Source organism: Pelodiscus sinensis, chromosome 18 (assembly GCF_049634645.1).
Source record: "Pelodiscus sinensis isolate JC-2024 chromosome 18, ASM4963464v1, whole genome shotgun sequence".
Taxonomy (NCBI): Eukaryota; Metazoa; Chordata; order Testudines; family Trionychidae; genus Pelodiscus; species Pelodiscus sinensis.
In genome coordinates, this window is record NC_134728.1 from 22,646,764 (window position 1) to 22,664,534 (window position 17,771).

Here is a 17,771-nt window from a genome sequence, read left to right on the forward strand (position 1 = left end):
CCACAGCGGGTCATATTGAACTGTCAGGTTGGAGGAAGGTTACTAGTGGAGTTCCTCAAGGATCAGTTTTGGGGCCAATTTTATTTAATCTTTTTATCGCTGACCTTGGCACCAAAAGTGGAAGTGTCCTGATAAAATCTGTAGATGACACAAAGTTGGGAGCTATTGCCAATTCAGAAAAGGATCGGGATATCATACAGGAAGATCTGGATGATCTTGTAAATTGGAGTGATAGCAATAGGATGCAATTTAATAGTGAGAAGTGTAAGGTTATGCATTTAGGGATTAATAACAAGAATTTTAGTTATAAGCTGGGGACACATCTGTTGGAAGTAACGGAGGAGGAGCAGGACCTCGGAGTCCTGGTTGATTATAGGATGACTATGAGCTGCCATTGTGACATGGTCGTGAAAAAGGCTAATACGGTCTTGGGATGTATTAGGCGAGGTATTTCCAGTAGGGATAAGGACGTGTTAGTGCCATTATACAAGGCATTGGTGAGACCCCATTTGGAATACTGTGTGCAGTTCTGGTCTCCCATGTTTAAGAAGGATGAATTCAAACTGGAACAGGTACAAAGAAGGGCCACTAGGATGATCTGAGGAATGGAAAACCTGTCTTATGAAAGGAGACTCAAGGAGCTTGGCTTGTTTACTTTAACCAAAAGAAGGCTGAGGGGGGACATGATTGCACTCTTTAAATATATTAGAGGGATAAATACCAGGGAGGGAGAGGAATTATTTAAGCTTAATACCAATGTGGACACAAGAACAAATGGATATAAGATGGCTAGTAGGAAGTTTAGACTTGAGATTAGACGAAGGTTTCTAACCATTAGAGGAGTGAAGTTCAGGAACGGCCTTCTAAGGGAGGTAGTGGGGGCAAAAGATCTATCTGGTTTCAAGATTAAACTAGATGGGTTTATGAAGGGGATGGTTTGATGAGATAACATGATCTTGGTAACTAATTGACCATTCATTATCAGTGGGTAATAGGTCAATGGAGTTACTATAGAGAACTTTCTGGGTGTCTGGCTGGTGAGTCTTGCCCACATGCTCAGGGTTTAGCTGATCGCCATATTTGGGGTCGGGAAATAATTTTCCTCCAGGGTAGATTGGCAGAGACCCTGGAGGTTTTTCGCCTTCCTCTGTAGCATGGGGCACAGATCACATCTTGGGGCCTTCAAACTATCTGAAGGCTTCAATATCTGAGATATAGGTGAGAGGATTATTCTAGGAGGGGTGGGTGAGATTCTGTGGCCTGCACTGTGCAGGGGGTCAGACTAGATGATCATAATGGTCCCTTCTGACCTTAAAGTCTATGGCTACGTCTACACTGGCCCCTTTTCCGGAAGGGGCATGTAAATTTCACCAGTCGTAGTAGGGAAATGCGCGGGGGATTTAAATATCCCCCGCGGCATTTAAATAAAAATGTCCGCCGCTTTTTTCCGGCTTTTAAAAAAGCCGGAAAAGAGCGTCTACACTGGCCCCGATCCTCCGGAAAAAGCGCCCTTTTCCGGAGGCTCTTTTTCCTACTTCAAAGTAGGAATAAGAGCCTCCGGAAAAGGGTGCTTTTTCCGGAGGATCGGGGCCAGTGTAGACGCTCTTTTCCGGCTTTTTTAAAAGCCGGAAAAAAGCGGCGGACATTTTTATTTAAATGCCGCGGGGGATATTTAAATCCCCCGCGCATTTCCCTACTACGACTGGTGAAATTTACATGCCCCTTCCGGAAAAGGGGCCAGTGTAGACGTAGCCTATGAGTCTATAAATCCCCATTTCATTGACTATGTCGAGTAAACTACTTTACATGGCTCTGTCAATGGAGCCATGTAGTCTAGAAGCACCCCTAATGAGGAAAACTGTGCACTGGGCTGGAGTACCCCAAACCCTCTCAGATCCCTTCAACCTCCCCAAAACAGATCTCCCCCTCCCCTGAACAAGACACATATACATAGTGTGGTGTGTTTTGTTAATTACACATCATTGCATTAACTGTCATAATAGAAATGTATTTGCGGCAAAAAGTATCTTTTAGAACAAACACATTATAATTAAAAACACAAAGAGGAACACAATGTCAGTTTTTTATTATTATCATCACCATCGATCTGTTTTAGGGACTCATGGCAGCTTAATAAAGCAAAGCACTTATTCAAATGTAAATTGCATACAGGAACAACACAGTATTTTTAGGTTTATGAATCATCAGCTGTTGATTAGATGATTCTTTCTATGGCATATTATTCCCCACTAAAGAGCGCTGTGATGCAAATCACTTCACACAGTCGATAGTGCCCAAAGTCCACTTATTGATTTTTAAATTCCCATATTTTTCTCATGTACAGTATTGTCAACTCATGTTCAGTGCTGACCATTAAAATGCCCATTCCTACTAAAAGAGCCAGCATTCTAAAACATGTCAAGTATTGTTAAGAAAACGAGAAGATGGGGGGAGAATGGCACAGACTTGGGGTCCAAGACATTCAGTCTGATTAATTGGTGTGTGTGTGTGTGTGTGTCCCTCCTCTTGAGGTGTTTTAGCAGGTTTTATGGCTCCCCTTTGGAGTTCTGTATATGTATATCTATATATCTATATCTCTTTATATATAGTTTTAAAAAATTTGGTGGGGTAAAAATATTTTAAATAAAATAATAAATAATAAACAATAATAATTCTCTTGCACTGTAGGCCAGAGATGTAAAGGTACTTAGGTGCCTAAAGCCGCAGACTGATGCTTAACAGGATTTTCATGATTGACTAGATGCCTATGTCTCACTAAAATCTAGGCACTTCTAGAAATTCCATTACGCACCCATCTGCACCATTTGACATCTAAGTACCTTTAAAAACTGTCCCTTTGCATTTAGGAAGCTGATAGGATTCAGCAAACCCCACTGTAGATGTACTGCAGCAGAGAAGTGGGCTTGTTCAAGTGCAAACTACCTTAAGGTATACAAGCCCAGACAGACTGAAAGGCCAGATCTGGAGACAAATTCCTCTTGAGAATGCCAGGGGTGCAGGTGACTGATTGGTAAGAGGATTTAACAAAACTCTTCAACCTCACTGTTGCAAGCAGGAATCCAATCCAGTGTGCTCGTTACTGTTGGATGACTGTTTGGTGCCCCAGTTCTCTGACAAGCCACAGAAAACTCATTGCTGGAAAGGACACCACAGCTGACAGTGTCAGGAGAGAGGCCAAGGCCTGACTGGGCCATGGCAACTGAGTGCAGGTTAGATTGGGGAAACCTGAACTGTCACTGCCCATTGCTGTACCTAGTCTCTAGGTAACAGAAAGGGCTTCATCCTTTGGCCCTCTCAGTCTTGTAAGTAATTAGAAGATAATGAGCTGATAGGCAACAGTCAACAAGGATTTGTCAAGAACAAATCATATTAAACCAACTTAGTATCCTTCTTGATAGACTAGACTTGTGGCTAGGGAAGAAGCAGTAGATGTGATATACTTTAACTTTAGTAAAGCCGTTGATACTTTTTTGCATGATTTTCCTATGAGCAAACTAGGGAAATATAGTCCAGAAGAACCTACAATAAAGTGACTGCATAACTGGTTGGAAAACCATACTCAGAGGCTACGTCTAGACTAGCATGATTTTCCGCAAATGCTTTTAACGGAAAAGTTTTCCGTTAAAAGCATTTGTGGAAAAGAGCATCTAGATTGATACGGACGCTTTTCCGCAAAAGCACTTTTTGTGGAAAAGTGTCCATGCCAATCTAGACGCGGTTTTGCGCAAAAAAAGCCCCGATCACCATTTTAGCCATCGGGGCTTTTTTGTGCAAAACAGTACTGTGCTGTCTACACTGGTCCTCTTGCGCAAATGATTTGCGCAAGAGGGCTTTTCCCCGAACAGGAGCAGCATAGTATTTCCGCAAGAACACTGACAATCTTACATGAGATCGTCAGTGTACTTGCGGAAATTCAAGCGGCCAGTGTAGACAGCTGGCCAGTTTTTCCGCAAAATCACCTGATTTTGCAGAAAAACTGGCCAGTCTAGACACAGCCAGAAAGTAGTTATCTATAGTTCACTGTCAAGATGAAAGGACATATTGTGAAGAGGCCCACAGGGATCTGTTCTGGGTCCTGATCTGTTCGATATCTTATTAAATTTGATTTGGACAATGGGATAGGGAGTATTCTTACAACATTTTCAGACAATACGAAGGTGGGAGGAACATGCATAACAGGTATAAAAGGCAGGGGAAGTCAGGGGTAGACATACCCTGACTGAATTGACCTTGTTATCTTTAACCTTACTCTTGATCAGTACTTTTTTCTTATGCCTGAATATTTATACCTGCCTCTGGAATTTCCACTCCATGCATCTGATAAAGTGGGTCTTTGCCCACGAAAGCTTATGCTCCAATAAATCTGTTAGTCTATAAGGTGCCACAAGACTCCTTGTCGCTTTTGCAGATTCAGACTAACACAGCTACCCCTCTGCTACTTCACACTAGGGCTGTTCTTGCGCAAAAACTTGCCTGATGTCTGCACTGCACAAGCGTTCTTGTGTAAGTAAATTTACAGTAGAGCATTGTAAAACAAGGCTTCTTCCAGAAGAATTATTCCTCTCCCCACAAGGAATAAACCCTCTTGTGCAAGAGCTCTTCCACAAGAGGGCAGTGTAGACAGGCAACACGAATTTCTTATACAAGAAGCCCCTATGGTTAAAATGGCCATGAGAGCTTTCTTGCACAAGAGAGCATCCACACTGCCATGGATGCTCTTGCGCAAAAGCACATCTCTAGCTCCAAAGGACATGTCAGTGTAGACGCTCTCTTGTGGAAGAGTTTTTGCGCAAGAAGCCGCCAGTGTAGACGTAGCTTTGGTGTGTGGGTTACAGTTACACAGCTACTGCAAAGTAACGCAACAATCAGCATAGGCACAGCAAGGCATATAAGAGTAACAGGCACTTGGAAATGCTTATGCCCATTTAGTCTGTGGGAAGTCCCGTTCCTGTCACCTCACACCTGGCCGCAGTGGGGTGGCTCCAGCTAGGGGGATTCAGGACACCTTCTGAGGTTCGGGTCTCTGGTGGAACTCACAGGACATGAGATTCCCTCCACTAGTTATATTACAGTTGTTTATCGGGTGTGCATGTACCTGGCTCAACGCCATTCTTACCACTTCCATGAACTGAGACCAAGGTCAAAGTTGCTTACTGCTCAGTAGTTTCCCAGCTCAAGGCATGGTAAAGCCCAGCTGTTGTTTGGGCTTGCAGCATCCTACACTATGCTACGCTGGATACAGCAGGGATAGAAACTTCCATCCTAGGCCTGCTAAGCTGCAGGACCCACATGACTTTGATGTGACAGTTCCCAATCATGAGGATTGGATTTTTAATTTCAAGAGATCAGGTGCAGGTAGTTTGTAGAAGAGGAAATCTCTGGGAAAGGCTCCTTGAAAGGCCACACCTGTGAGCTTTGCTAGAGGAGTTATGGTTGCCCAGTTGATGCAAGCATCCGGAACAGCATAATCCAGTGGATTGGCACTCTGGAGACCTAGGCTCCTGTTCCTGGTTGCCAATGTCTTGGTGCATGACCCTGTGCACATCACTTCCTGTCGCTGTGTCCTGCCTTCTCCCCTGACTGATTTGTCTACTTCAATGGTTAACGGAGGCAGGGCTGGTCTTGCACAGTATGTTTGTCAGGGCTTAACACAATGGAGCCTGGATTGCAGTGGGGTTTCAAGGGACGACTGCAATAATTAGCTCTGTTGATACTCATAGCAAGGCATGTGGGCTGACAAAATGGGCAAGTGCCATGTGCAGTCTCCAGGGCCCTCAATCACCCCTTTGGCACAAGGGGCGGGTGTTGAAAGGGCAGCTTATTTGGCAGCTTTAAGACAAAGCGGTGCCTTAGGACCTGGCGTACGCTCTTTGAGGACTTTCTGCAGGGAGGGCTTTTTAAATCAAGAGTCATCGGGCAAACATCACAAATAAGGAGCCGATGCTAAAAGGCGAAGCATTTGAAGGGATGTCAATTGAAATGAAAAGTGTCACAGCCCCAATGTGAAATCCTCTGGCTTTCATGAGACCCAGTACTCTGCGTTATTCCAGAGATTGCTCTTCTTTCTGCAGCTAAGGAACAAGTGAGGTCAAAACTGGGTCATTTAGCAGGCAGCCTGCTGGCAGCATCATGGATCGGCATGGGGAGAATTTCCAATGCTGTTGTTTTTCTGACCAAGGAGGGGGCTGGGAAAAGTGCCAGCAGAGATACGCCAACTCTGTTTCTTAATTTGGGAGACAACAAGACTGATGATACCCCATAGGCATGACTATCTCACCTGCATTCTGCGGCTAATCTCTGTCCTCTGTGTCTGTTTCTAGTATTCCAGACACCCAAGCAGCCGCAGAGAGCCATTTTGTGGTATATTTGACATATACGCATGTTCACACATAGCATTTGAACCATTAATTTGGAGAGGAGTCTAGAACATGCCAGCAGTATGAAAAATGTCCAGGGAACTGGTTCAGTCTAAATTGTCTCTTGTTTGTATTCTGGGACTTAATTTGATGGTGAAACATTCTGAGAGGTTTAGGCTGCCCACGTAATGAGCAACGTTGAGTGACATCTCGCTTCATATTGAGTTCTGCCTGATAAGCACATGACACACACTTACCACGCAGATGCTGAAATCCATATGCATCGTTTTCAACAAATGCGTTTACTTCTAAGACACAGAAAGTGCATCCACTCTCAAATTAAATGCAAACTCCTTTATAGTCCTTCTGTATTCATAGTGCCATTATGTGCATCACTTATAAAACTGCGACAGTGAGACTGTGTCCTAAGAGCCCAAAGGAAAAGATAAGAGTCTAGCATAATCATTTAATTAGTCCAGAGACTCCGCACAAAAGCAGGTGGAGGAAACAGCCAATTAGTCAGGCCGGTATTAATAAGAGGCAACACGAATTCACTAATGTAGTTGCAACCAGACTAATTTCAGAGTATTTAATTACAATTAAATCATAATATGGAATATGAGCACTTGAAAGCTTACTCCCTGAAAAGGGAATAGTGCATTCAGCACTTACCACATTAAGACTTGTTCAAGGAAAACAAAGCCTTCGTAATCCTTACAGTATCGATCTAGGAGTAAGTTCTAACAAGAGTCAATGGACCAAAAAACAAGAAATTCAGTTCGTACTTGAAAGATTGCATTGAAATAAAAAGCACACATTTTGTAGTTTGGAGATGGGATTATTGATCCAAAACTCAGAAAATAACTTATAATTCATCAGGGCAAGGAAAAATAACTAAAGCTTAATCAGCTTGTGCTAAAACCCCATGCAAGAGAACAGTGAAAATTAACAAACAAACAAAAATGGAAACAGCACTGAATACAATAACTCCTGAGATCAAATGAAGGATGTCTCATGGATCTGACCCAAATATGATCTAGTGAGTAGAGCAACTTATGAGTAGAGGAAGAACAATACATGTTTGGTTTGCTGTGAATTCAGGGGTGGGGGAGAACCACAACTTTTTAAAATTTTCAGCGACTCAAATACTATTTAACAATACTGGGTCAAATGTAACATTTTATGACAATATTACACTTCATTTCAACCATTTAAAGCACTGATTATTTAAAAATAAACAATGGAAATTTTGACAGAGTTTGGGTTCTAGATGCAGGCTGTGGGCTGGGGCAGGGGATTGGCATGCAGGAAGGGGTCAGACTCTAGGAGGGAGTTTGGGTACTGGGTGCAGGCTGGGGCAGGGGTGGGGGTTCCAGAGGGAATGAAGGGTGAAGGCTCTGGGAGGGAGCTTGGGGAGGATAGGGTGCAGGAGGGGGTGGGGGATGATGGGTGTGGCATTTACCTGGGGCACCCCCCCTTTCACCATGGCTCTGAGGTGGAATGGCAGGCCCATGCCCCCACTGTCCAAGAGGGCACTAGGGGCCTGGGAAACACACAGAGACATGTCCCGGGATGTGCTGGAAGCTGTGCACAGCATGGGAACAGGCCGGAAGCCACTTTAGCCTCACTGTGCTTACCTGGGGGCACTGCCCTCTGGCTCCAGCTCCTAGGCGGAGTGCCAGGAGGGTGTCTGTGTGCTGCTGCCCACAAGAACCATCCCTGCAGCTCCCGCTGGCCAAAGGGATACTCAGGATGTGGGCTGCACACAGAGATGCCTTGGGAAGTGCCGGCAGCTGTGGGACAGCAAGAGGAGGCTGGAAGCTGCTTTAGCCCCACTGCACTGTCAGCAGTGGTGTTGGTGTCTGCATGCCCCAGGGCCCTTTTAAATCTCCTGAGGGAAGCAGGGGATGCACCAGGGGAGGCACATGGGACTGAGGGAGACCCAGCCTTGAACTTTGCTGGAGCTGGGCCCCAGGCCAGGAATATTCCTGGAGCTTGGGTACCTTGGCTCCAAAGAACTCAACTCCACTGATGGGGGGGGGGGGGGGGGTGTAGACCCAATGAGGGAAGAAACACTAACGGGTTAGAAAAGGGAGCAAGTCCTTCTCCATCTGTAGTCTGTGAGCCAGCTAACAACAGCAGAGCTAAAATGCTGCTGCCCACCCTGTGGGCACATGACATAAAAGGGAAAAAAATCCTGTGACGTATGCCAAGTCCATTGAAAATATTGTTGTAATTCAAGGCCCCGAGAGGAAGAGCAAAGTGGGCTATTCAGAACTTTAACAGGTCATTGTGGGCTAAATAGTCATTTGTTTCTAATAAACAAATATAGGGATGGATTATGTGATACATGTAAGGTGCAAGGAACAATAGATTATCTCTTTTATAATGAATTGTAAAGGCTGCACCAATGAAAGGAAATTTTATATGGAAACACAGCCAGCTTGGTGTAACAAAGTTACAAAGTTCCCTTTGCAAAACCTATCCAGAATACCAGGAAAATGGAGCCCAATTTAAAAGCTGTTCTGCAGGATCGTTCTGTATGAACACTGGGAAAGGTGGCAGAGTTTAAGACATAACCTATTTACAAAACCCGGCGAAAGGCTGCCATAGACTCAGGAAGTGAGTCCTCAAAAGCTAAGAAGAACAGGACGAACAGGGTGGCTGTGGAAAAACAGAGAACCCCAAGGAAGGTCCAGAGGAAGCTGCGTAGAGAAACCAGTTTTCTGCCAGAAGTGATCAGAGATTGCCCACTAGGAGGTCCCTGAAAGGCCCAGGAGATAGGGAGCAGACTAGAGAAAGAGTAGACGGTTTAAACAAACAAGTCTCTGATTGCCTCATCCAGGGTCCCTGGGCTGGGATTCAGGGGAGAAGCCAGGCCTTTGCTACCCCTGTATGGGTAGGGATAGAGATTGCTAGGAAACCTGAGCTGAGGTGGCAACAATCAGAGCTGTCCTTTCCCCTATGCAGAATATGCAGCTGCATAGGGCGCCCGAAAATTTGGGGCACCATTGGGTCTTAATGTCCACCCACCTGCCTCTTCCTACTCCTGTTCCATGGCTCTGCTTCCTCTGGAGAGGATCCAGTTTACTTAAAAGTGAAAAAGCCTGTCACAGCTATTAGCAGAACACGGAACCTGTGAAAGAGCCGTTCGAGTGCTAATGAAGCCTTTTACCAGGCATTTGCCAACCCCAGGTCTATACCCTCTGTTTCTGAATTTACTATGTTAGTTGACAGGACCTTCATTTAAAATGTGTTTTAAAAATATTTCATTTGTGTGTTGCTGAAGATTATAACAACACAGCTCTAAAAAATTGCCCCCTGCCTCCTTGGCTGCTATCGGGCAGAGGGGCGCCCGTTTAATAGTACTATGTAGGACCCCATAAATCCTAGGGACATCCCTGGTAACAATAATAGGAATATCGGGCTTTGCCTTTGTGTTCCTGCTTTCACATATTTTATTTCTGCCCTGTTGAAGAGAGAGGGGAAGAAATCTGTCCAGGGAGTATCACCAGAACAGAGGTTAGGAAATGTTGTGAGATGGAGGCCCACACTTCTGGGACTATTGCGGGGCAGGTAAAATTTTGGAAGGGGCCAGACTCCTTTCCATCCCAACAGGGGTGACACCCAAGTGACCCAGCTGGCGGATTGGAGTTATGGACAAAGACAGACAGACACAAGTTCCATCCATGATCCAACAAAGGGAAACTGAGGCAGCGACAAATGTGGTTCTACAGCAGACTGCCTGGTGATGCTAATCCCTCAGTTACAGAAGAATTTGCTCACAATGTCTGTGCAAAGAAGACAGACGTGAAAATGATGCTTCAGGAGTGATATCAGAGGGATTTGATCAGTACCAAAAGAAGGGCATTTTAAGGTTTGGTATTATGAGGAAAACAATCTGGATTACCTATTGAGATTACCTACCTGGAGCTTTCTGCAGTAAATGGAATTGTGACAGGGTGCAGTCATAGAAATCCCCTTGGAATTATTCCCCAGTGTGTTGATCATGGCACTGACCTTCTTGCTCTCTGGGTCTCCCCACCACTTTGTCCTACTGGGCCAGAGCCTCTGGTCTCCTCCAGACAAGGCATAGAGATTGGCTAACTACCACCCTGCAGAGCAATGCAGATAATGAGTTACTTCAGCTCCTGGAGGACTCAGTTCTAAGGGCTCAGCACCCAGGAAACCAACCCTCAAATGGGACCCAAACCCCCCAAATAAATCTGTCTTACCCTGTGTAAAGAGAAAGCTCAGAGCTTAGCTCGTTTTTATCAATTAAAAGAGAAATATGCACAATGGTTGCTCCCACAGGTAACAATTATTCACACTGGGCCTGATAGTAAATGAAAGTGTCTTAATAAGTGCAAAAACTAGGATTTAAGTGGGTGCAAGTGAAAACAGACAGATCAAAGTAAATTCCTAAATTAAAATGAATAGAAAATGCAGAGCTAGTTCTAATTTATTAAGAAATTTGTTCCATGAAAATTCTGAGCCTAAACAGCTGTTCTTGCTTCAGGGATAAGCTTCAAGTCAGAGAGAAACTCTTTTGCTCTGACTTGGTTCTCCAGCCTTTCCGCATTCTTCAAGTATCCTCAAGGTGCAGCTACACAGCACAGTTATTTTGAAATAACAATGCAAGTCTCTCCACAGCAATTCTGTTATTTTGAAATAAATTCGAAATAATGGACAGCTTATTCTGACTCCTGTAAACCTCATTCCACGAGGAATAATGCCCATTCCAAAATAGCTATTTCAAAATAGCTGTAGTGTGGACGCTCCACTGCTGCTATTTCGAAAATCTCCTCGCCATGGCCATTCAAACTAATTATTTTGTTTAAAGCATCTTCGAGTTATGCATGTTCCTATGCACAAGCCAATTTTTATAAAGCATGGGGAGAGGAGTCACAGGAATAAATGTTCTCTCTTTATATAGTCCCCATGATGGCACTTCTCAGGATACTTTAGAAAAGTAACCATTGCTAGTAAAAAGTTAATATGATTAAATAAAAGTGATCACACATACATGGTGTGGAAGAGGGGCGATGAAGACCGGAGAAGGGCAAACATAGTACCTTGTTTAAAGATAGTGGACATGTGATCTAAATGAAATTACTATGAGGTGGGAACTTAACTGGATAAAAAAACATCATCAGAGAGTAGTTATCAATGGTTTGCTGTCAAACTTGGAGATTGTATCTAGTGGGATGTCACAGGAGTCAGTCTTGAGTTCAGTTGTGGAGTGGAGAGTATACTTATAGAATTTGCTGATGAGATCAAACTGGGAGGGGTTGCAAGCACTTTGGAGGACAGGATGCGGACGTTTACATAGCAACATTATTTCAAAATAACTAGTGTTATTTCGAAATAACTTAGTCCGTGTCTACGCAGCAAGCAGTTATTTTGAATTAATGTCTAAATACTGTCAAGCTGGAGGACTTCTTATTCTGACTCCTGTAACCTCATTGTAAGAGGAGCAAGGGAAGTCAGAGGAAGAGTACTCTATTTCAAAATAAATCCTGCGTAGACTCTCCCAAATTTGAAATACACTACGTAATTGACATAATTCAAGTTGCATAGCTTATTTTGAGTTAAGCTCTATTGTATAGATGCACCCAATTAGAATTCATCCTGACCTTCACAATTATGAGAATTGGTCTGACAAGTTGAAATTCAATTCAGACAAAGCAAAGTATGACCATTAAGAAGGAAAAATTCAACTGCACCACTACAAACGGGAATAACTGGCTAGGTGGTAGTTCTACAAAATAGGATCTGTGGGTTCTAGTGGACCACATCTGCATATGGGCTGCGGCTGCAAAAAGACTTATATCATTCTGGGGTGTATTAACAGGAGAGTCATATGTACGACGTGAGAGATAACTGTCCCGCTGTACTCCACCCGAATGAGGCTTTAGCTCAGTGGTTCCCAAACTTTTCGGCATCATGTCTCTTTTTGATTTTTGAGTAACCTTCATGCTCCCCCACCCACCCAAAAATAGCAGCAAAACTTGTTGACCAAAAAAAAAAAAAGGAACTGGGAAACAAAAACAACAACAAAAATTGGCCTTTTAAGAGCACAGCAGGCATTGTCCTTTAAAGGTGGCCATTTTGAAATCTGCCCCAGCCAGCCTGAGTGGACGGATGGCCTGGGCTCTTCCGGGGGGGGGGGGGGGGGAATTGATAGGGGGACTGGGTTACTTCATGCCCCCCCCCCGGAATTTCTTTGTGCCCTCCAGTTTGGGAACCCGTGCGTTAGCTGGAGTATTGTGTCCTGTTCTGGGCACCACATTTTAAAAAAAAGACGTAGACACATTGGAGAAAGTTCATAGGAGAGCAACAAAAATGAGAAAAGGTTTAGAAAAAACTGACCTATGAGGAAAGGTAAAACCATGCAAACAAACTGGATAACATTCGTCTTCAGAAAAGAAGATGGGAGAGAGGGGATACCTAAGAACAGTCATCAAATATTGTAAGAGCTGTTATAAAGAGAACAGTGATCCATGTCCACTGAAGGTAGGACAAGAAGTTGTGGGCTTAACCTCAGCCGTCTTGAGGTTTCTGTTCCATATTAGGAAAAGCTTTTTCACTATAAGGGTCATTGGGATCAAGAACAGACTTCCAAGGGAAGTTGTGGAATCCCTGTTCTTGGACGGTTTTAATAACAGGTTAGACAAACACCTGTCAGGGAGGGTCTGGGTATACTTGGTGCTGATTCTACACTGGGGGCTGGACTAAATGACCACTTGAGGTCCCCTCCAGTCCTACATTTCTGTGATTCTATAGTGTAGCCACTGACTCATTATAATTCCTCCAGTGCATATTTGCATCCAATTAATTCCTTCCTTAATTATAGCTCATTGATTATTTTCATGCTGCACATCAAAACCCTCTGTTTCAATACACAAGAAAAAAGTATACATGCCAGCTGTATGACATTGCCCTCAGAATTCGAGAAATTCATTAAACATTAATCCCCTTAATTAATCAAACAGTTTGTTCAATAAATCCTGGAAAATCCTTAGACGATGGCTCTTTCAAGTGTGAAGTGTGAAAACATTTCTGGCCCTGTTTTCCCATTCTAGGAGGGACACAATCAAGTGATTAACCTTTGCCTGTGGATGCTCTCACTTCCAGCCTTATGGCCCTCATGACCGGCCTTAGGGCTGGGCAAACTGGGCCTATGCCCAGGGCACTGTGGTCAGTGGTTGAAGGGCAACTGGCCATGGGCATTGTTGGGCAAAGGGGATGGAGGGTACTGGGCAGGGTGGGGCTGTGTGGCAGGACATGCTGGAAGTGCAGGGCTGGGAGGGAAGTGCAGGGGTTGTGATGAAGAGGGCATAATTCAGGGGCTAGAGGTAAAGAGAGCACAGGATATGGATGCAGGTATTGGGGAGCCCATGAGTGCTGGGGGGAATGGGTGGTGCTATGCACACAAGGGTCAGGGCACCAAAACACAGGTTCACTCAGGGCACCATTTCCCCTAAGGCCTGGCCTGCTCACATCAACTGAAGCCCAATTTCTATTGGTTTAGTTAGTGTCAGTAAAACTACAGGTACAAGCAAAACCATCCTACCTCATCTGAAATCAATGTAATTGCGTCCTCGTAAGGGGCTGCACGCCATCAGTTTCCAAACTGATTGAAATTAAATCAAGGCAACTTCCTTATGGAGCTATGCCCTAATTTAACCACACCCCCACAGTGCTGAAGGACCACACGCAATGGCATTGTGTTTCGCTAGTCAGAAAGAGAAATAAGCTAAAAGCACAGAGCAGATAGTCTCGTTTCATTGTGCAAACCTAGCGAGGACTAGAATGTTCTTTCAAATCCCTGCTCCTCCAGCACATTTAGCACCCCGGGTTAGCACTTATTCACAAGATTGATTTCAATCACACATGACTTCATCAGGACCACTTGTGTGCCATGGAAGTAGCGGCTCTACAATTAAGTCCCCGTGTCCCATGATATCATAGTCACAAAAATATAGACATTCAACAGCTTTGCTTTTAGTGTGTCTGTGGGAGCAGGAAAGATGTATCAGAGGAAATAACAACTCATCGGCTTGGCAACTGATAATAAGTCCTGATGTTCCTGCTGAAAAGTGCTGGAGTTGTTAGCATGGAAAGATGTGTATGTATCTGTCTATGAAGCAATTTCCCAAACTAACTTAACAGGAAGAAAGAGGAACAATTGAGAGAGAGGCCACCTAGGTTTCTATGGGGGAGCTTTTCCACAAAATGTTGTCAGCTGTATATAATATCTTACCTTGCTCAGAAATCTATCCCATTACTTTCTCCTACTTTATACTGGAGGATAGCCTGGCTTACCACTCTGTACTTAATGGTAGAGCATTGACAAATTTCTCTGACTTAATGACTGGGCAAATCCAATATAGGTGCACTGGTTTAGTAAATGGGATCAATACAAAGGCTTTATTAAGAGCTAAGGAATTTCCAGTTATTTCTTTCACATTTGTCTTTTAATTTATGCCCCTTGCAGAACTCTTGCCCATCCCTCCCCTCTGCTTCGTTTTTACTCAGCATGGATCCTTCTGTCTCATACACAGAAAATAATTTGGAGAAGCGGGTCACAATATGATGATACCTTTTGCAGCTTTTGGCTCCTGCTCTGTTATATGCAGGCATAGAAATGGATACCAGACTAAGGCAGGGGTGGAGAGAGAAAAGAATTCCTTAAGAATTGTCAGACTAAACAATAGTCGCTAGTAGGCTATTAGATGTAGAGCTGGGCAAAGGAACCATTCTGGCACAGACTTTAAGTCTTTAAAGCAAGGGTGGGGAACCTAAGGCCCGGGGACCAGATGCGGTCCCCGGTTTGCCTGATTCAGGCCCCAGACGTTCTGGGTCCTGCTCCAGCAATGGGGAGCTTGCACTGGTTCTCCACTTTTCACTCATGTGTGGCTCCCCAACTGATTTTTCTGTGGGTCAGTGGCCTCCAACCCCCAAAAGGTTCCCCAACCCAGCTTTAAAACTTTCCTTGATGAGGGCCACAGTATTTAGCTCTTGTAATCTTTTCCTCATCACTTAGCCCCTCCAGAACTCAGTTCTAAGAAAAAGTAGTTTCTCCTTCTTCCTCTTCTTCATTTTTCTCTTTGTCTTCCTCTTCTTAACTCCCACTGTCCAGTTAATGTCTTTCTGTTTTATACACACACACACACACACACACACACTTAATTTTCCAGTCCGCCAAGTCAGCTTGATGCCACAGGGTGCAAAATGGATTTAAAGCATCCAGAGATGGTCAGCAGAGGGTTCCCCAGGGAGACCTGACTAGTGGGTGGCTGGTGGAATTAGCTCCCCACTTCCTACACCAACCCCATCTCCAGCCTACGGAGGGAAAAGCGGGGCTGTCAGAGCATTGCATTGCAGGGGCAGAATGAGGCATTGAGGGTGCAGAGTTCTGTCATGCTGTGCCTTGTGCTCCATTGGTGTACATCACTTTCCTTGCAGCATTAACTTTCAACAGGGCAGCATAGTGCTGAATCAGGGAGCCACAATGGGCTTCCTGATGCCCCCCATGTCACTGCAAGGAGCTCACACACAGAAGAGCAACAGCCCTGAAGCCTCCAGAGTGGATTCTTCCATGTTTGCACCTCATGCCTCTGCAAAGAGAGTGAAAATGGGTGTAAAATGCCAGAGTATTCTCCCCCTATGGAAAACCGCTGCCTGATAATGGAGGACCCTGAAGTCCTGAGATGCAAATTGGCACACAAACAAAGCCTTTTGGCCAGTTTATGACACAGCCCTAACCCTAAATCTACCAGAGAAAATGCATTTTATATTTTCCCCAGGAAATAGTCATTAGTCATTTTAAATCCAGAATGCTTTTGGGGTGGGGGGGTTTTCATACAATCTAAGTTATGTGAATTGAAATGAAGAAGGTAATTATTATGGCCACCATACATTATTTTAAAAATACTTCTCAATATTTAATAGCATTTTGCACTTGTTTGTCAAGACCTCCTCTATTCCCATTGATGTCTAATGTGCTAAAATACTGCTAGGAAAAACCGCTAGAGAAGTCTGTCCTCAGAAACCTGCCTTCTTAGCTTAACAAATTAATGTAGCTAGTGCCTTTTTGTACGGATGACAGCTGAGTAATTAATAAGCTATGTGCTTGGTTGATGGGACTTACCTGGAGACCACAGATAGAGCTACATGCCAGGAGGAAGGAGCTCATTGACATGGTGAGGAAAGCTAAATGGGGATAATTATATCACTGAAGATTAGTGATAACATTTAACTTCTGCACTCAAAGATCTTCGTTCTTCCACTCTCCTGGCTTTTGAAAACGGAATTAATTGGGCTCTCATCAACACTGAAAAAGGAAAATAATATCTCACGGCTGTTTCAGTGATTTACATGTAATGAGTTGATGGGTCTCAGTCCGGTTCCTATTGGACACTTCTCTATGTCATACATTCCCTCCCCAACAATCACTACATGCATTCCATTGTAGCCAATGTAAGATTTAATTCTCCATTTTATCACCAGAGATCATCTTTCCAATGCAGGAGTGGGGCATCCATGGGCAATATTTGCATTACAGCTGTGGAATTCCAATAATAATAATAACATAGATCTCCTAGGTTGTCAGTCAGCACTATCATTCTATTGAACAGATAAGCCAAGATAGTGTGTTCCTTCTAATTTTTTCCATCCATGAATGGAATAAGTTGTGTTGTGTGCACCGAGTTGTGTGTGGATGGGCACCACCAATAGAAACACATGCTTCCATTTGTGGGTGGCTGTAAGACTCTGCTAATCAGCTGGGTGGCTGCCCAAGCGCTCAGATTACAGGGAATACTGGTCATGGAGCGCTGCCAAAAAGCCTCATGCCCATGAAGTCTGGGAGCTACTGGAATTTCTCAGAGTAGGGAGCTGATTCATTTGCTGCAGATTTTCCAGATTCACTTGAGTCTCAGATTCTGACAGACTGTGTCACTGGCAGTGCTAGCCCTTCTTTTGCTGCTGTATCTGGCATGGCTTATGTCCTGGTCAAAAGTCCCCAAATTGTTACCAATGCCATTTTAGTTCCCTCTTCATTAAAGAGGAAAATATTTGTGAAAAGTGTCTCTCTGTGGGAGAAGCTCTGTACGCTCTCTGTCATGTGAGGAGCCCACCGACTCTTACCTTGAGAAGAAGCTCACTAGGGTTAGCCCACTCAGCAGTAAATAAAAACCTGCTTTTACTGTCACCTAAATTGGCCAGTAGCATAATTCTACTCAACTGAAGCCAAGAGACGAACTAAAACTAAACCAAAATTAAAATACAAAATACCCTACAGGGAGCAATCCTGCCCCAGCAGAATGGGTCAGATATAAAATAATTTTATATTCAATCCATAATTTCTATAACTATGGGTACGTCTAA